General features: G+C 36.0%; 1 protein-coding gene across 1 annotated transcript in view; it reads left to right on the plus strand.

The window, feature by feature from the left end:
- DDX10 (DEAD-box helicase 10) overlaps window positions 1-20,189 on the plus strand; it is a 286,609-nt gene that overhangs the window by 137,484 nt on the left and 128,936 nt on the right. The gene's annotated exons all lie outside the window — the stretch shown is intronic.

Raw genomic sequence — 20,189 nt, forward strand, 5'->3', positions numbered from 1 at the left:
TAAGTGCATCATATAGAACTCAGTAGTAAGTTAAAACAAAAAGGCATAGAATTCTCATTATCTGGAATGGCAAACTTAGCCTTTTCTATAAAAAATAGTTTGTAATGTGCCATAAATATTTCAGTTTCATTATTCACATTCTTAATATGCGTTAGGTGATTCTAGTCTCATTTTCTTCTGGTATATAAAAAAGGAGACACGTTCTTTTAGTAACTTTATCTGACTTAGGGCTTTCTTTTAAGTTCATGCTAAGCATTTCTCCCATGCTGCAGTGGAGATGAATGCAAAGAAATCCTCAGTAGGATATAACAAAGTATATAAATGATTTTCTATTGCAAAAAGATTTAAGAGATGCAGCTCTATCTAGTAAATATGGGCTTACCTCGTACATTTAACATGTGACTGGACTTAGCACAATTTTACTTCTAAAATCTTTCAGAATTGCATCTGTTATGTAATTTGTAAGGAGAGCTATGTTATTATCACAGCAGCTCAAATTCTGGGGCAGTGTAAATACCCCTGTTGTGCTTGGCCAACAGCTTGTAACAGAAGAGTAGTTATTTGCTGACCTTTTCATTTCTTTATAGATGAGGAAAGGTATGAATAAATAAAGCAGTCCTTTGATTCCTGATAAATGGCCTGATCTTTTAAGATGAGGAAAGGTATAAATAAATAAAGTAGTTCTTTGATTCCTGATAAATGGCCTAGAGGCTGAAAGGCATTATAGAGGACCTCATTCTGCCTCTTCGGCAGTTTACAGCCCCTTTATCTGCTTGCTCAGTCACTCTTTAATTATCTCCAGGGAGCAGAGCAGGACTCTGGCGGCAGCCTTCCTCTTGTCCATGCTCGAAGCCTTATCAACTTCATCCTCAAACTGATCCTTTGAATTCTTATTTCTTTTAGTATTTCTGAACTGTTTCACTTGACTCCCTATTTGCTCCTCTCGCTCACATCAGATATATTGGTGTCATATTAATTTTGCTAAGAAACATTTCAGTTACAGTTGACCCTTGAACAGTACAGTTGTTAGGTAGGGACACCAACTCCCTGCACAGTCAAAAATCTGCATGTAACTCTTGACTTCCCAAAAACTGAACTGAAAATAGCCTACTGTTGATGGGAAGTTTTATTGATAGCATAGTTGCTTAACACATATTTTGTGTATGTGTTATTTACTGTGTTCTTAAATTAAGAAAAAGTTATTAAGAAAATTACAAGGAAAATATATTTACAGTATTTATTGGAAGAAATGCATGTAAGTGGATCTGTGCAGTTAAAAACCCGTCTTGACCAACTGTATATCACCGTTGTGCCCCCAGCTTTCAGTGCTTACTGAGTTAAAAAATTCTTTAGCTTTTCTTATTCTTTAGTAAAGATTCTTCTCATTTCACCTTCTTGGGACATGGATTCATTCTCAGCTATCCACCATTTCAGTCTTAATGAATTATCTTTTCAAAAATTTTTATTATTTATTATGGTAAAAAATACATAACACAAAAATTCCCATCTTAAACATTTTCATTGTAGTTAAGTATATTCACATTGGTGTGTAATCAACTCCCGTTTTTCATCTTGCAAAATTGAAACTATAGCCATTGAACAATAATTCCCCATTTTTTTCTTCTATTCAACTGTTGGCAACCTTGATTCTGTTTTGTTACTATGAATTTGGCTACTCTAGATACCTCATATAAGTAGAATTATACACGGACTTTCTTCTTCGTTTGTTTTGCAAATGATTTACTTTTATTTTTTATGTTTTTTAAAATTGTTGTTCACTTACAGATGCCCTCATTTTCCCCACATTTCTCTCCCTTGCCCCGTCTAACCCCCACTCCCAAAGAAAATCCCCTTCCCATTGTCCTTGTCCATGGATCCTTTGTACATATTCCCCTTATTTCACCTGTTACACCTCCCGACCCCCTTCTGGTCCCTGTCAGTTTGTTCTTTATTTCCATGTCTCTGGTTCTTTTAGCTCATTTGTTTGTTTTGTTGATTAGGTTACACTCATAGGTGAGATTATACCGTATTTGTCTTTCACCCCTGGCCTATTTCACTTAGCATAATTCTCTCCAGTTCTATCCATGCTGCCGTGAAGGGTAGTAGCTCGCTCTTTCTTTCTGCTGCATAGCATTCCATTGTGTAAATGTACCATAGTTGTTTGATCCACTCATTTACTTAATGGGCACTTAGGTTGCTTCCAGCACTTGGCTATTGTAAATTGTGCTGCTATGAACATTGGGGTGCATAGGTTCTTTTGAATTGGCATTTTGGGATTCTTAGGGTATAATCCCAGCAGTGGAATTGCCAGGTCAAAAGGCAGTTTCCGTTTTACTTTTCGGAGGAAATTCCAAACTGTTTTCCATAGTGGCTGCACCACTCTGCATTCCCACCAACAGTGGACTAGGATTCCCTTTTCCCCATAATCTCGCCTGCACTTGTTTGTTGATTTGTTTGTGATGGCCATTCTGACCAGTGTGAAGTTGTATCTCACTGTGGTTTTAATGTGCATTTCTGTGATGGCTAGTGATGCTGAGCACCCTTTCATATGTCTCTGGGCCCTGTGTAAGTCTAAGTCTTCCTTGGAGAAGTGTCTGTTCAGGTCCATTGCCCATTTTTTAATTGGATTGTTTGTACTCCTGGAGTGGAGTTGTATGAGTTCCTTATATATTTTGGAGATCAAACCCCTGTCTAAGGTATCATTGGCAAATATATTTTCCTATACGATTGTTTCCCTTTTCATTTTGCTGATATTTCCTTTAGCTATGCAGAAGCTGCTTATTTTGATGAACTCCAGTTTGTTTATTTTTTCCTTTATGTCCTGTACTCTAGGGGACATATTGGTGAAAATATTGCTGCATAGGATATTTGAGAGTTTCCTGCCTATGTTCTTCTCTATGACTTTTATGGTTAAGAGTTATATTTAAGTCTTTATCCATCTAGAGTTTATTTTTGTGTATGGTGTAAGTTGGTGGTCGAATTTCAGTTTTTTGCATGTAACTGTCCAGCTCTCCCAACACCATTTGTTGAAGAGGCTCTTTTTACTCCATTTTTTGCTTCTGCCCCCTTTGTCAAATATTAATTGACCATAGAAACATGGGTTTACTTCTGGACTCTCTATTCTGTTCCATTGATCTATGTGTCTGTTCTTATGTCAGTACCAGACCATTTTGATTACAGTGGCCTTGTAATATAGTTTGAGGTCAGGTATTGCAATCCCTCCTGCTTTGTTTTTCTTTCTCAAAATTGCCATGGCTATTCGGGGTCATTTATGGTTCCATATAAATTTTTGAAATGTTTCTTCTATGTCTGTGAGATATGTCCTCAGTATTTTAATAGGGATTATGTTGAATCTATAAACTGCTTTGGGTAGTATGGACATTTTGATGATGTTAATTCTTCCAATCCATGAACATGGTATATACTTCCATTTATTTGCATCTTCCTTAATTTCTTTCTTCAGTGTTGTATAGTTTTCTGAATAAAGGTCTTTTACCTCTTGGTTAAATTTGTTCCTAAGTACTTTATTTTTCATGTTGCTACAGCAAAGGGGATTTTTTTTTTGATTTCTGATTCCGATATTTTATTGTTGGTGTACAAAAATGCCTTCGGTTTCTGAGTATCAGCTTTGTATCCTGCTGTTTTGACACATTTATTTATTAGGTCAAGTAGTTTTTTGGTGGAGTCTATGGGGTTTTCTATGTACTCTATCAGGTCATCTGAAAACAATAATAGTTTTACTTCCTCCTTTCCAATTTGGATGCCCTTTCTTTCTTTCTTTTTTCTCTGATTGCTGTGGCTAGGACTTCCAATACTATGTTGAATAGAAGTGGTAAAAGAGAACATCCTTGTCTTGTTCCTGATCTCAGTGGGAAAACTTTTAGTTCTGCCCATTGAGTATGAGGTTGGCTGTAGGTTTTTCATATATGGCCTTTATTATATTGACGTATGCTCCCTTTATTCCCACTTTGCTGAGTGTTTTTATCAAAAATGGGTGCTGTACCTTACTGAATGCTTTTTCTGCATCTATTGATACCATCATGTGGTTTTTGTCTTTCCTTTTGTTTATGTGATATATTATGTTTATTGATTTGTTAATATTGACCATCCTTGCATCCCTGGGATGAATCCCACTTGATCATGACAGATGATCTTTTTAATGTATTGCTGGGTGCGGTTTGCCAATATTTTGTTGAGGATTTTAGTGTCTATGTTCATCAGTGAAGTTTTTTTTTGTTGTTGTGCCTTGATCTGGTTTTGAGATTAGGATTATGCTGACCTCATAAAAAGAGTTTAGGAGTCTTCTCTCTCTTTAGATTTTTTGGAATAGTCTGAGAACAACAGTGGTCTGCTTTTCCTTAAAAGTTTTGTAAAATTCTCCTGTGAACCATCCGGTGCAGGGCTTTTGTGTGCCAGGAGTTTTTTGATTACTGCTTCCATTTCTCCCTCTGTCATCCACCTGTTCAGTCTTTCCACTTCTTCTTCATTCAGTGTTGGAAGGTTCCATTTTTCTAGAAATGTGTCCGTTTCATCGAGGTTTTCGAATTTCTTGGCATATAAGTGCTCATAGTGATTTCTTACAGTCTTTTGTATTTCTGTGTTATCAGTTATTTCTCCTCTTTCATTTGTGATATTATTTATTTGGGTCTTCTTCCTTTTTTTCTTGATGAGTCTGCTTAAAGGCTTCTCGATTTTGTTTATCTTTTCAAAGAACCAGCTCCTGGATTGGTTGATCCTTTCTATTGTTCTTTTAGTCTCTATGTCATTCAATTCTGCTCTTACCTTGATTATTTCCTTTCTTCTACTTGCTCTGGGGTTTGTTTGTTGTTGTGTCTCCACTTCCTGAAGCATGAGGGTTAAGTCGTTTCTAAGAAATATTTCTGTCTTTTTTAGGAGGGCCTGTATTGCTATGAACTTCCCTCTCAGGACAGCTTTTGCTGTGTCCCATAGGTTTTGGACTGTTGTGTGTTCATTTTCATTTGTTTCCAGAAACTTTTTGATTTCTTCTTTGATCTTATTATTGACCCATTCATTGTTTAATAGCATGCTATTCAGTATCCATGAGTTTGAATGTCCTTGAGTTTTCTCCTTGAGGTTGGTTTCTAGTTTCAGGCCCTTGTGGTACGGGAAAATGCTTGTTGATGATTTTGATTTTCCTGAATTTGTTGAAGCTTGTTTTGTGTCCTATCATGCAGTCTATCTTTGAAAATGTTATGTGTGCCTTTGAAAAGAATGTGTATTTTGCTTCTTTGGGATGAAGATTCTCTATATGTCAGTTAAGTCTGTTTGATCTAATGAGTCATTCAGTTCCACCATATCCTGGTTGATGTTTTGTTTGGAAGAGCTATCCATTTTTGATAGCGGGGTGTCAAAATCCCCTACTAGCAGTCCATTGCTGTTTATATCTTTCTTGAAGTCCTCCAAGATTTTACTTATAAATTGGGATGCTCCCATGTGGGTGCATATTGGTTTACAATGTTTATGTCTTCTTGATGGATTCTTCCTTTGAAAATTCAAAAGTGCCCTTCTGGGTCTCTTCTTACGGCCTTTGTTTTGTAATCTATTTTGTCTGATATAAGTATTGCTACCCCTGCTTTTTTTTTCTCCTGTCGATTAGCTTGGAATATTTTTTTTCATCCCTTTAGTTTCAGCGTGTGCGGGTCCTTTGTTTTGAGGTGGGTTTCTTGTAGGCAGTATATATGTTGGTCATGTTTTCTTATCCATTCCACTATCCTATGTCTTTTGATTGGGGCATTTATTCCATTTAGATTTAGAGTTATGATTGATAGGTACTTATCCATTTTTTTCCCTTTGTGCCTGTGATCCTCTCTTTCTCAGTCCTTTTCTTCATCTTCTTCAACCAGTCCCTTTAGCATATCTTGAGGTGCCGGTTTGGTAAATGTGTATTCTGCTAGCCTTCTTTTGTCTGGGAAACTCCTTGTTTAGCCTTCCATTTTAATTGAGAGCCTCCTTGGGTAGAGGAGCCTTGGTTGCAGTCCTTTGTTTTTCATGACTTGGAATATTTCTTGCCATTCCCTTCTGGCTTGTAGTGTTTCTGTTGAAAAGTCAGCTGCTGGCTGTATTGGGGTTCCCTTGTATGTTACTACCTCTTTCTCCCTTGCTGCATTTAGGGTTCTCAGTTTGTCTTTGATATTTGCCATTTTAATGATGATGTGTCTTGGAGTGGACCTCATTAAGTTCTTATTGAATGGGACCCTCCGTGTCTCCTGGACTAGTGTGACGTTTTCTCTCCTCCAATTAGGGAAGTTTTTCTTCATTACTTTTTCAAACAGGTTCTCTATCCCTTGTTCCTCCTCTTCGCCTTCTGTCATCCCTATTATACGGATATTATTATGTTTCAGGTTGTCCTACATTTCCCTCAATGCTTCTTCGTTCATTTTTAGTCTATTTTCATTTTCTTGCTCTTTTTGGGAGCTTTTTTTTATCATATCCTCCAGCTCAGTGATTCGATACTCTGCTTTATTGAGCCTGCTTTTGATTTCTTTTATTGTGTGTTTCATTTCAGAAATTGTATTCTTCATTTCCTCTTGTCTTTTATTGATAGTTTCCATGTGATGTTTTTTTATGCTGATATAGTTTGTAGTAAGTTCCTTATAGTTTCCCGGTAGTTTTGGTAATTTTCTTTGTGCTCACTGAGCTCACTGATTTTCCTTAGAACTGTTTTGTACTTAATATCTTACAGTTTACTTGCCTAACTTGAAAGTAAACTATTTCATTTAGGTTTCTTTCTGGGGATTCCTCCTTTTGGTTTGATTGGGGGGTGTTTCTTTTTCTTCTCAGTATTTGTGAGACTCTTGCTTTCTGCTTCTGCTTCTTAAATTGATCTGTCTTGACTTCCTGGCTTTGTGTTGTGAATTTATGTGGTAGGAGACCGCTTTTTTTTTTTCCCCCCCTTTCTTTCTGGAGATGCCTGTAATAACGTCATCTGTTGACCCTGCTTGACTTTAGGCTGTCTTTAAGAGAATTCCAGGAACCTACTGTCTGTTTCTGTCTCCTCCAGTTGTTAATCTAGTCACTCTTCCTTCAGTAGTCAGGGCAGGGTGGAGTTCCACCTGTGGGCGGGACTTTTGTGTCCTTTCACGCAGCTGTCACTCAGTGGAGTGGTCTTGCCTGAGCAAGATGACAGCTTTGGAATGGGGAGGTGAGTCAGCACCAGGACCCCCTGTCCACCTCGTCAGCTCTTTCCCCTAGGCCTCCCTCTCCAGCATCTCCTGAGGCGCCTCCAGGTTACTCTGCCCCTGCCTTCTCTGGAGCCCAGAGTAAGTGGCTCCACTACAAATATTTGTGTTGATCCTTTAAATGCCTCTTTGCATCTCCAGCTGCCTGTCTCTGCCAGAGAGCACCTGCCGCGTTTCACAGCTGGCTGCTATCTATGTGCTTTTGGGCTCTGGTGCTGTAGGCAGGAGATCGCCGCTTATGGTTTAGACCTTGCTCTTCTCAGAGTGATCCAGCTGGCCGTTTCAATATCCCTCTGCTGCTGCTGCTTGTGGGCACCTATGCCATCTTCTCAAGCCTCTACCGCACTCCTTACCAGTTAGGTTGTGCCAAAGCCGGTTCCTCTGTCTGTCTGAGGTTTTAAGGCTCCTCTCTTGCTATTGTTCAGTTGTTTTCCAGGTGATTTCTCCACAATTTATTTATAATTCCAGATTGTTCCTGGGAGGATGTCAGTGTCCCATCATCCACCATCTTGAAGTCCACACTGTCTGTCTTTTTGAGACTGCTGTATTTCACTTAGTGTAATATCCTCAAGATTCATCTCTTTGTAGCATATCAGGATTTCCTTGTTTAAGGTTATCAGTTCTTGTTTTAAGAATAGGTTCTTTATGGGGAGAGGATTGAGTATGTTAGAATATTGGATATCTGAGAAGAATTATATTTCTCAGGTAGGGTTGGGAAAAATACCTTAGATTCTGATGGTTCAGTTACCAATTGTCGAATATAGTCTGAAAATATTAAATGGAAAATTTTAGAAATAAACAGTTCATAAGTTTAAATTGCATACCTTTCTAAGTAGTATGATGAAATTTCACGCTGTCCCTCTCCATCCCACCTGGGATGTGAATCATCTCTTTGTCCAGAGTATCCAGGCTGTGAGTGCTACCTGCCTGTTAATCACTCAGTAGCTATTTTGGTTATCAGATCAACTGTTACAGTATCAGAGTGCAGGTAACCTTTATTTTACATTAATAATCGTCCCAAAGTCATTTATACAACTTCTTACTGTATATTGTTATAATTATTTTATTTTATTATTATTGTTGTTAATCTCTTACTGTGCCTAATTTGTAAGTTAAACTTTATCAGAGGTATGTATGTATAGGAAACAACATAGCAACAAAACATAGGTTTTGGTGCTATCTGTGATTTCCAGCATCCTCTGGGGGACTTGGAACATACCCTCATGGATGAGGCAGGGACTGCTCTTTGTCTAACCTAATATGTAAGCTTTTGACCCTGACTTCTTTAATCTTTATTTTCCCTGTGAAGACTCCCATGCACATAATAAATTACTAAGTAAAATGTGTGTGTGTTTCTCCTGTTAATCTGTTTTATTAGTTTAATTTTTAGGCTCAACTGGAGACCCTGAAATGGTGGAGGAGAAACTTTATGTCCCCTACACTTATTTGTCATTTACTGAGTTGCCTCTAATATTAGTAGTACCTGGGTTTTCATGTTTTTGATTTAAATTCCAGCTCAGACCTCATTTGTTTCCAATTAATTAGCATACTGATTCAGTACCTGTATCTGCTCTCATAGAAACTACCTTTTCTTTGCAGTATTTGTGATGTATATGTTTTTTTCACTGAAGAACTATTTAAACTGTAATGTCTTTTTGGATTTGAGATAAACCACATGATCTGAAAAATATTTATTTGGAGTTCTTTTAATCATTGATAGGAATATGGGTGACACAGTGTACTTTTATTATTATATAGTAAAAATATTTTCAGTGTAAAGAAGTTTAGGCTTCAATTTGGACAGAATGTTTTTCTCCTATTTACTGTATGGTAAATATGATAGTCTCCTGAAAGGTTAAGTTCTTGGGCTCTATGAACCTGAACCTTCCTAAGAAGCTCTTTGGGACAAACCAGGTCACACCTCCACAGTGTGCCTGTATCCTTTCTTATGTGAATTCTAAAGCTGTTAGCATCCCACACTAAGTGCTTTTAATCTGATGCAAAATGAATTTTTTGCCCTGTCTCTTGCCAGACTCTGATTCTCACGCCATTCCCTTTTATCTCTGCCTTCATCTTCTCCAAATGACTTAAAATTCTCCGAATGTGTACTGTTGTCCAAGCAAATATGATTCTTCCTGACTGGGATGCCCTTTTCTTGTTTCTCTGTATCTGAGGAAATCCCATTATGTGACTGTGACTTTTGTCTGCTAGGTTCCTTATCCAAACCTTGACTGTTTAGAGTGACCGTTTCTTACTTTTCCCAAGGATAGTAAATGAATATTACAGTTCTAGATGTTAATTCATTACTTTCAATGGATGCTTTAGGGCATTAGGGATTAATTTTCTTTTGAGACTCCTGTTGAGTAAAATCTAGTCTGAGTTTGCTTCCTTCTGTTGCCATTGCACAGATTTCACACTCCTTCAGAGCACTCGTCACATAATTATTTGTTTGTATAATCAACTTTTCCTTTAGGCTGTGTTTTTAGAGAACAGATACAATATCTTATACATTCCCACACCCAGGACTGGGTACCTTTCCTTATTCGGAGCTCCTGTTCAATAATTATTAGTAGAATAAGCCATAGAAATACTGGGAGGATTATATACTGACTTTCTAAAAGTAGTTTAGCTTCATTTTTTCAGTAGTCCACATTGTTTATTCCCTCTTCTGACTTCTGTTTTTGCATGTGCTTTCTTCCTTAAAATGATTACCTTAATATTAATATTATAACATACCTGTTCTCCTGTTGATTATCTATCATATTTCAAGCACTTTTCTTGTCCCTTGTACCCAAATAGAACTAAATGTTCCTAATGGGACCCAGTTGATAGGGAGTTTTAGAACCTCTACTGTCAGATTAAAAAAAAAAAATTATTGATTAATGGAAAATAGTATGTGATGATGGTTTTGCCTAATTTTATTGGGGAAAATATGGATGAACCATTTTGAATAAAAATGTTTTCTAGTATTTATAGTTTGTGTTGTCTGTCCCATTTTCTCAGTTGATAATTTTTACTATATTTTACAATCATTCTTCAAGTGCACTATAAACTGATTTCTCATCTAGGTGATAAAGGAATTTTTTTTCCATCTCTATTCAGTATGTGGAGATGAAAATGGATATTGGTTGTTGTTTGATGTCATTTTGTTAGATATATGCTTACGTTCATAAAGAGTTAATCCTTTGAGTTGGTAGAACCATAGACAGTGCTGAAGTACCAGTGTACTTTCATATGTATAAAATGTAAAGATGTATATATATCTCTTAAATACCTCTTTCTAAGACTTTGCAGAGTAATTATAGTGTATCTTCATAGAAAAGACCCTGTAGTTGTTAGATTATGTACTTTGGAATGTCAGAATATGTACTTAGACTGCCAGAGTATGATTACTTCAAACTTAAGGAAATATTTAACTGACTTGTAATTTTCTAACAATATTAGAATTTAAACAAAATTTTATCTTCACTTCTCTTTACCTGCCTAATGTATAAAGAGAAAGGACAGATTGATTATTTTGCAAACTGCTGTAGAATAAGTGGTAGGTTTCTCTGTTCTGCTGTCATATCTTTCCCCTCTCCTTAAAGCCTGACATAGGTGTGTGTTTTGAATATTTTTAGAATTATGTTTTCAAAGTATATGAATGTGTAAAATGTTAAAGGATTCCAGGATTGGAAGTAGTTTGGTGTGTGTAGAGAGAACTGCTGAACTAGATGTTAGAAACTGGTGAATCCTGAAACTCTGTTCTGTTTTCTGACCACAGGCAAGTTTCTTAACTACTTATAGCCTCACTCTGTTGTTCAAATCAAGAAAAAGCAAAAAGGGAAATGTTGACAGCCTGTATGGTACAAATGTGAGGTGGCATTAGTTTCTGTGTTTGATTGTGTAGTATTATTAAATCAGCTCCCATTTACTCCTGCATGAATACATTCTACATGCATTTCTTACCCCTTTATAATGTACCTATCCTTTAAAAGCAGTAGCTCCTTCCCAATTTCCTCATAAAAATTTGAGTAACTTTTTTCATTTGTTTGTTTTGCTAGACACTGCTAAATAAAAACACAGCTAATAACTAGCAAAGTTAGAATTCAGATCTAGGTCCTTTTGCTCCTAAACTTGTGCCATTAACCAATATATATGCTATCAACTATCAATATTCTATTACCACTGTTAACAGAATGGTGATTTTGTGACTCTTATTATTCAGAAATACCTATTAATTAAAAGAGAGCTATGGGAAGTTTGAAAAAGAAAAATATAGAGATTCTGAACATGGCACTGTTTTAGTAGATTTATTTGTGGTCAAAACCAAATATTTTTTATATATATATATTGTGTTGAGTACAGTGTGACCTATTACATGTGGATCAAGTGGAACCCATCATTGCTCTATTCTGAAAACTCAAAGGTATGTTTTGGAAGGTCGGGAACATTCAGTTATTCATGTTTTTATGTGATTTAAAATGTACTTAAGCCAGTAATACTGTAACTCAAAAAATGTGAGGTATGCTGTTTCTTCTTTTTAAACTGATTTCTAAAATATTTATTAGCCCTCTTTTGTGTATGTGTAAGAAAAGGAGAAGCATCTGATTTGTTTTACAAAATTTATGGTTACCAGATAGCAACATATTGTTTCCCTTCCAGGGATATATTATTCTGTCAAGTCTGGTTAGTCATGCTTAGAATATTTTTCTTTCTGTAATTTTCTGAAAGTTTACTCTCTAGGAGGTTTTTTAAAAAGATAATTAAAACATCCCATGTAAAGTACAGCATAGGGAGTATAGTCAATAGTATTGTAATAACCATGTATGCTGTCAGGTAGGTACTTGAAATATCAGATTATCAATTATATAATAAATTATATTATTGTCTAACCACTGTGCTGTACACGTGAAACTAATATAAAATAGTGCTGAAAGCCAACTGTAATTGGAAAACAAAAAAATTTCTCTAATTAGTTGTTTACATTGCATGGAGACATATATATATACTTTTTAAATAGGCATACTAGTAAAAATCTCCTCTCCCTCTTTAACCAAGGGAACTTTTGAATGATACTTGTCTCATGAATTTATCTTTCCAGACTTGAAATTATATCAGTCACTCAGACTTGGATATAGATACAGCTCCTAAAGTACTATCAGCAGAAGCAAGCTATCAAATTAGTCTGCACCTGTCATTTTTAAAAATAAATCTAACATGGGAAAAAAAGGAACAAACAGTTCTCAGGAAAGGCCATCAGATTCTAATTTCTGCTATAGACCTGATATTGGAGACACATGTTGTCTCCAGCAACTTTTTCTTTTTTCTTTATAATGTTTCTTTTCTTTTAATTTAAATTTTATTTTTCAATTACAGTTTACATTCAGTTTTATTTTGTGTTAGTTTCAGGTGTACAGCATCACTATGTTAAACAATCATATGCTTTACCAAATGTTCTCTCAGTATTTCTAGTATACACCTCATACATCATTATTACAACATTATTGACCATATTCCCTATGCTCTACTTTACCACCCCACTGACTATTTTGTAGCTACCAATTTGTACTTGTTAATTCCTTCACCTTTTTTACCCAGTCCCCTAACCCTCCTCCCTTTTGGTAACCATCAGTCTGCTCTCTCTATACCTACAAGTTTGGCACCTTTTTTTGGCAGTTTATTTCATTTTCCTCTGGTTTTTCTTTTTTTATTTTTCAGACAAATGATTTTTTTGCCAGAAGCATTCTTTCAATATATCAAACTTGGTTTAATATTGCAAACTTTTCTACCTTTGTTACCCAGGGTCATTTTCACCTGGATGAGTAATACTACTTAGGAGCAGTATTTTAGAACTTCAAAAGTTTTGTTTTTCTTTATCATTGCTGTTCTTCTTGTTAGTTCTCTGAGGCATATATTATGTAAATCGAAGTTATCTCTTGAGGTCATGTGAAATATACTTAATATGTAGTTTTATGTTTTCATTCTTTTATATTTTTGGTATATTTGAAATATTTCATCAGAGTATTATGATTTTTAATACTTTTTTTATGAAATAATCTCTAGGTAACAAACTGAGAAAGCACATGCTTATATGTTGGAAATATCTTTTTATTACCTGTGGGCTGTGTTTTCCTTTTGCTAACCTGTAAGGAATCACATGAAATAATCACATTCTTTTGATGTTTTCTTGCGAGTTCTGTAGCTTCTCACCCCTTTGTAGACTAAGGTACTGCTAATGGCCCTCTTTCCAAGGCAGCTTCCAGCTTCTCTTATTTGTGGGTTTTTGTGGGGTTTTTTTTTCTTCCTGTTTGTTATTATAGCACTGAAATTTAAGTAGGCCAGAAAGATCAGAACCTCACAGTTAATTCAGTAAGCACTTATTGAGGGCATCATATATTGTGTTAGTACAAGTACATCAAAGAAATAAAAATAAAATCAAACTAGAGAGCCATTCTAAGGCAATGCATTAGTTTTCTATTGCTGCATAATGAATTTCCAGAAACATAGCAGCTTAAATCAACACACATTTATTATCTCATGTTTTCTGTGGCTCAGCTTAGCTGGGTCCTCGGCTCAGGGTCTCACAGGGCTGCAGCAGTCAAGGTGTTGGCCAGTCTACATTCTCATCTAGGGACTTGAATGAAGAATAATCCCTTTTCAAGCTCATTCAAGTTGGCAGAACATTTTTGGCAGCTGTGTGACTTAGGCCATGCTTTTTGTTGGTTGTTGGCTAGGGGACCACCATTATCATGTTCCGTTCGTCTGGGCTTCTCTAGTATGGCTGCTTACACGAGTAAACCTGCAAAGTCCGTGTGTAGCTCTATTCTGATCAAATCTTATGTAATGTGATCCATTAATGAGAATGATATCTTATTACCTTTTGTACATCTTTTTGGTTGGAAGAAAGTCATAGGTCCGGTTTATACTGAAGGAGAGGGGATTACACAAAGGCATGCATACCAGGAGGTGGGATCATTGAGGGTCACCTTGGGATTTTTCTGCCACAGACAAGATGTAAAGAAACGGGTGACAAGTAAACCTTGAGCGATTAAAAAATGGTACTTTTATTGCCTAGATATTGTGCTCATGCCAGGACTAGATTACACAATGTTGAAGCTGGACCATTACTGTGACTGGCAATTTGTTGAAACATGATCTCCACTTTGGCGGGACTCAGCGCAAACTAAGTATGGGTCTTTCTCATGACTCTGCAGTCTCTATGCCCATATCCACATATGTTTGAACCTCCACAGGGGAGGCTAGCATTCTTTTCCCTCTACATTATACTCTAAAATTTCAGAATTGTCATCAAATGATTAACATATAAGCATATAGTGCAAGTTTGGTTCCAGACCACCGCAATGAAGTGAGTATCACAATAAAAAGCGAGTTGTAATCTTTTTACTGGTGAAGGGTCTTGCCTTCAGTTTGTTAAAAAAAAACAAAACATTGCAACAACTCTGAGGTGCAATAAGGTGAAATGCAATTAAGTGAGGAATGCCTGTAGTTGCTTTTGTTTTAAGTAGCCAGCCATACAGACATCAGAGATAAGTTTCTTACTAGCTTGAATAAAAATCTCAGTAAAAGAGTAGTTCGGTCATGTATAGAGGATAATTGCTTCTAGGTTTACATTTTCTTAGAGAACAGCAATATTATATTTCACAGTACCATTAATTTTTTACTTGATTCAATTATTTAAATAGGTAATGAGCTTATTTTCATTAATATATGTGAGAGAGAGGTGTGTGTGTGTGTGTGTTTTCTTGTCTTTCCCCTACTTAATACTAGGCTTTGTTTTACATTGTTGAGTTAATATCATGAATTTAATGACTTAGAGCAGTGACCTTTAATTTCCGATACGGATTAAAGTCAAATACATCAAATTTCTGAGTGTCTTGCCTCTGCATCCTCAGTTTGTTTATGCCAATAAGAACTGATTTAATTTTAAAGACTTCTGATTGAATTCACATTTTAGCCCTGGCTGGCTTGCTTGGTCAGAGCATTGTCCTGTACACCAAAAGTTTGTGGGTTCAGTCCCCGGTCAGGGTTTGTATGGGAGGCAGCTGATTGATGCTTCTCTCTCACATTGATGTTTCTTTCTCTCCCCTCTTCTTCTCTAAAATCAATAAAAACATTTTTTGGGTGAGAATTAAAAAATTTTTTTAAAAATTTTAATATACTTTTATAATTGGGAAATATAGATACCAATTTAATAGTGAAAGAAGAAAAACTTGACAGATTTTTAAAAAGTTAAATTTGTGTAATAAACCATAGTCTTTTAAAAAGAACTCTATTTATATATTACAGAATAATTATACTAAGAAGAACAGCAACAAAACAAAATATGGGATGGAAGGGACTTTAATAACATATATCTTTTACCATGGAAGTACTTTGATACTGTAGTAGAGACATGGGAGAGTGTGGTGTGTTATGGGGAACTATATGACATTTGGGTTATCCAGTGCCATGCGTTCATCAGCTACTGAGCTATATTCAGCTTTATTCTTAAAAAGCAGCCCTCATGCTACTTTCTTTCTGAACTTTCTCTGACCGTATCTCATTCCTCAGGATTTTTTTTTTTTAAAGGAAACAAATGCAAAAGTTATTCACCATCTTCTACCATGATCTGACATATAGCACGTAACTAAATATAAATGTTATTTTTGTAATGTAATTATTTGTGGACTGTTTTTTTCTCAAAACAAAATATATTGGGCATATTGTTGATAGTACTTTAGAAATATTTGTAAAAAAGGAAGCAGATAGGGTGTATATCCTTTTTCAATGAAGAGGAAAGACTCCTCAGAGGACTAGCCTGGCTCTATTTAGTACCCGGTTACATTTTATCATCAACTGCCCACCAATTTTCTATTGCTTTATGCATTAGGAATGACAAATGATCCTACTGAACTTTAGTCAGTTGGCACAAATAGAGCAAGGGACAGTTCTAAAAGGGAAATGTAGGGAAGAGAATTAACTAAATATGATGAAGACAGAGCTGAGTAATTAATAGGACTGACGATTTTTGTTACACATTTGCTGTATAGTTATATTATTCTAATTGTATATATGTTACACTGTCTGATGTGCATATGGTGCCTGGCTTTTGAGAAAAAGGGGAAAAAGAAAACTTTATTGCAAGGTTGACTGGCAAGAAAACAGGAAGCAAGGCTCAAACCTATCTCCTGGATCCAGAGTTGGGCTAGTTTTAAAGGGTGAGGGGGAACAGCCTGGTATGCAGAGGTGCTGGTGGGGCAGGTTTTGAATGGAGATCTTTGGAACTCGGTCGTTTATGGTAAGATATAATAAGGGCCTTCAGCACCAGATCTTCCTGGACAGTGGAACCTTTTCTTCTGGAAAGGTTCTGGTGTTCAAATTCTGGTCATGTCCCAGTCTTTTGGTTCCATGGATCCAGGGGAGATTTTGGTTCCAGGTGTAACTGGAAGTCAGAGTCACTCGTATGAATGCTTGGGCTGCATGACTTGCAGTTTTGGTCTGGTGTCTCTGAAAAGTAATTCAGTATCTTGTTAAGGACAGGAAAGGGCCATTTTGAGCTGGTTCTGCCTTTACATATAGTGTGTAGATCTTCATCTTTTTTGTTAATGTTTGCTTATCCTAATTTTTTTAATACTGGTACTAATTAGGTGTAAGCATGTTATGTGTCTATTTTATTTTTAAGAAAATTACTGACTGTTTTGCATTAATGGTCTGCATCCAACCTGTTCATGAATTTGCCTGTTGCAAGAGGCTTTGCCTAACGCACTAGATACTGTTGTAGAATGGACAATATAGTTAATAAATAAGACATTTAAAAAATGCAGGTATCTTCCGGGGTTTATTAAACGAATTATTAATACACTGATACTATACTTTTGAAATAAGCTAACTTTTGCCACATAGTATCAAGTCTTGCTGGGTTTGTTATATGTAGCCAGTTAATTAGCCACCTTTGTTTTCAATTGATATTTTTCTTTTAAAAGTAAACTTTATGAATTTTCACTTTTGTAGCATATCTCTCAAAAAGCTGCACTTACAGTAGAATGTTAATACTTCATAGATTTTGGGTGAAATGGGCATGACCATTCTTGCATTGATTTATAAGTACATCTATGTTACAATAGTGAGTGCTGAGTTTCATTTTTGTGGTTCTTAGGTATTATCACCCTTATTTACTTGTATTATGTTCTTCAGTAACTGTTGACTAAATGGATTGTAGCATGTATGAATGGATATAAAGTGAAAATTTCTGAAATTATAATAATAAAAAAACAGTCACAATAATGACATCAGCAAAAATTTACTCTGTTTTATCTTTTCCAATTAATTGTCTAGTCCAATTTTCCAAAAAATTGTCAGTCCTATTAATTACTACTTAGGAGGGAAATGGTATCACAGTGAAGTTTTCGTTTATATTTCTCATATTATGAATGAGCCATTTGTGTTGCCATTCTGAGAACTGTATCTTTTGCCCTATTGGTTTTTTATTTTTTATTTTTTTTTACTCTTTGTATCAGTTCTTTATGTTGGGGAAGTTGGACCTTTGTTTTCGATCTGATGCATTGCAAGCACTTCGCTTTTTTGTTTTTGGTTTGTTTTTATTTTCCAGATTGTCTTTTCTTTTACCAATTTCAGATCATACTTTAAAGTTTTTTATGTAGTTGAATTTGTGACTTTGGTATTTTGTGATTTCTGAGTTTCATGTCAAAGTTGAAAGGAACCTTCTCTCCGCTAAGGTTATAAAAGAATTCTCTCACAATTATTTTTCTAATACTTTTATAGTTTATTCTAATACTTTTATGGTTTAATTGTGTGTATAAGTTTTGATTTACTGGGAATTTATTCTTTTGTAAGACGTGAAGTGCGGAAAAAGTAAAACCTATTTTTTCTAGACAGCTACCCAGTTGTTCCAACCCTGTTTATTGAAGCTTCTTTTGCTCTGATATAATGGGCCATGTTTATCCTATTGGTTTGGCAAAAAAGTTTGTTTGTTTGTTTTTTCTGTAAGATGGCTCTAGTAGTGCTTGGTTGTCTTTAACTTCATACAACATATGTATGTCATAATTTAATAGCTATATTATGTCCCATTGTCTACATGGCTATATTACATATTTTACTCATGTGATCCTTATTATAATGCTTTTTGTTTCTTTCAAGTTTTGCCCTAGTAAACACAAAGTTATAATAAAAACTCTTTATTTATAATCTGTATTTATTTTGGGGGGCTTCTGGCACACCATACTTTCTAGGCTTCCCCCTACCTTAAGTGGTTGTTCCATCTTGGTTTTCTTTGCTGATTCCTCCTTCTTTCTCCATCTTTAAATGAGAGAAGACCCTGAAGCTGTTCTTTATTTTTTTCAATTAAAAAATCAGCATATTGTATTTTACAGTTTCATATTAGTTTAGTTGGCTTCTGTTTCCTTCTTTTTAAAAAAAATATTTATTTATTTTTTAAATACATTTGTCTCTGCCTTTCCTCAACCACTTTCCCCTGCCCGCCCCCAATCCTTCCTCACTTTGGCTTTGTCCATGACTCCCTGCTATTGTTCCTTGACTTGACCCTTTCCTTCCTTTCCCCCGCCCACCTCTCCCTCCTTCCCTCTTGTCTCTGTTGGTTTCTTTTTTCTTTCAGTGTTGCTGGTCTTATTTTACTTGCATCTTTGTTTTGTGGGTTGGGTTCCACTTATACGTGAGATCATATGATATTTGTCTTCGCCCCCTGGCTTATTTCGCTTAGCATAATGCTCTCTAGTTCCATCCATGCTGTTGCGAAGTGTAGTAGTACTTTTTTTCTTTCTGTTGCGTAGTATTCCATTGTGTAAATGTACCATAGTTTTTTGATCCAGTCATCTACTGCTGGGCATTTAGGTTGCTTCCAGCACTTGGCTATTGTAAATTGTGCTGCTATGAATATAGGGGTACATAGGTTCTTCTGAATTGGTGTTTTGAGGTTCTTAGGGTATAGTCCCAGCAGGGGAATCACTGGATGAAAAGGCAGTTCCATTTTCAGCTTTTTGAGGAAATTCCACACTGCTTTCCACAATGGCTGCACCAGTCTGCATTCCCACCAACAGTGTACTAGGGTTCCCTTTTCTCCACAGCCTCGCCAGCACCTGTTGTTTGTGGATCTGTTTATGATGGCCATTCTGACCGGTGTGAGGAGGTACCTCATGGTGGTTTTGATCTGCATTTCTCTGATGGCTAGTGATGCCGAACATCCTTTCAAATGTCTCTGGGCCCTCTGTATCTCTTCCTTGGAAAAGTGCCTGCCCAGGTCCTTTGCCCATTTTTTATTGGATCATTTGTCTTCTTGGAGTGGAGTCGTGTGAGTTCTTTATATATTTTGGAGATCAAACCTCTATCTCATGTATCATTGGCAAATATATTTTCCCATACGGTTGGCTCCCTTTTCATTTTGCTGATGTTTTCTTTAGCCGTGCAGAAGCGTCTTATTTTGATCAAGTCCCACTTGTTTATTCTTTCCTTTATGTCCCTTGCTTTAGGAGACATATCGGTGAAAAAATTGCTGCATGGGATATTTGAAAGTTTCCTGCCACTGTTCTCCTCTAGGGCTTTTATGGTGTTGCGACTTATATTTAAGTCATTTGTCCATCTTGAGTTTATTTTTGTGTATGGTGTCAGTTGGTGATCCAATTTCAATTTTTTGCATGTAGCCGTCCAGCTCTCCCAAAAGCATTTGTTGAACAGGATATTATTACTCCACTTAATGCTTCTGCCCCCTTTGTCAAATATTAATTGCCCATATAGACCTGGGCTTATTTCTGGGCTTTCTGTTCCGTTCCACTGATCTATGGGTCTGTTCTTGTGCCAGTACCAGATTGTTTTGAGTATAGTGGCTTTGTAATACAATTTGATGTCCAGTATTGTGATCCCTCCTTTGTTTTTCTTCCTCAAAATTGCTGCCACTATTTGGTGGTGTTTATGGTTCCATATAAATTTTTGAAATGTCTTCTTTTTCTGTGAAATATGTTATTGGTATTTTAATGG

This window comes from Pteronotus mesoamericanus, unplaced genomic scaffold (assembly GCF_021234165.1).
Source record: "Pteronotus mesoamericanus isolate MK-2021 breed Mesoamerican mustached bat unplaced genomic scaffold, CSHL_Meso_final scaffold_36, whole genome shotgun sequence".
NCBI classification, from domain to species: domain Eukaryota; kingdom Metazoa; phylum Chordata; class Mammalia; order Chiroptera; family Mormoopidae; genus Pteronotus; species Pteronotus mesoamericanus.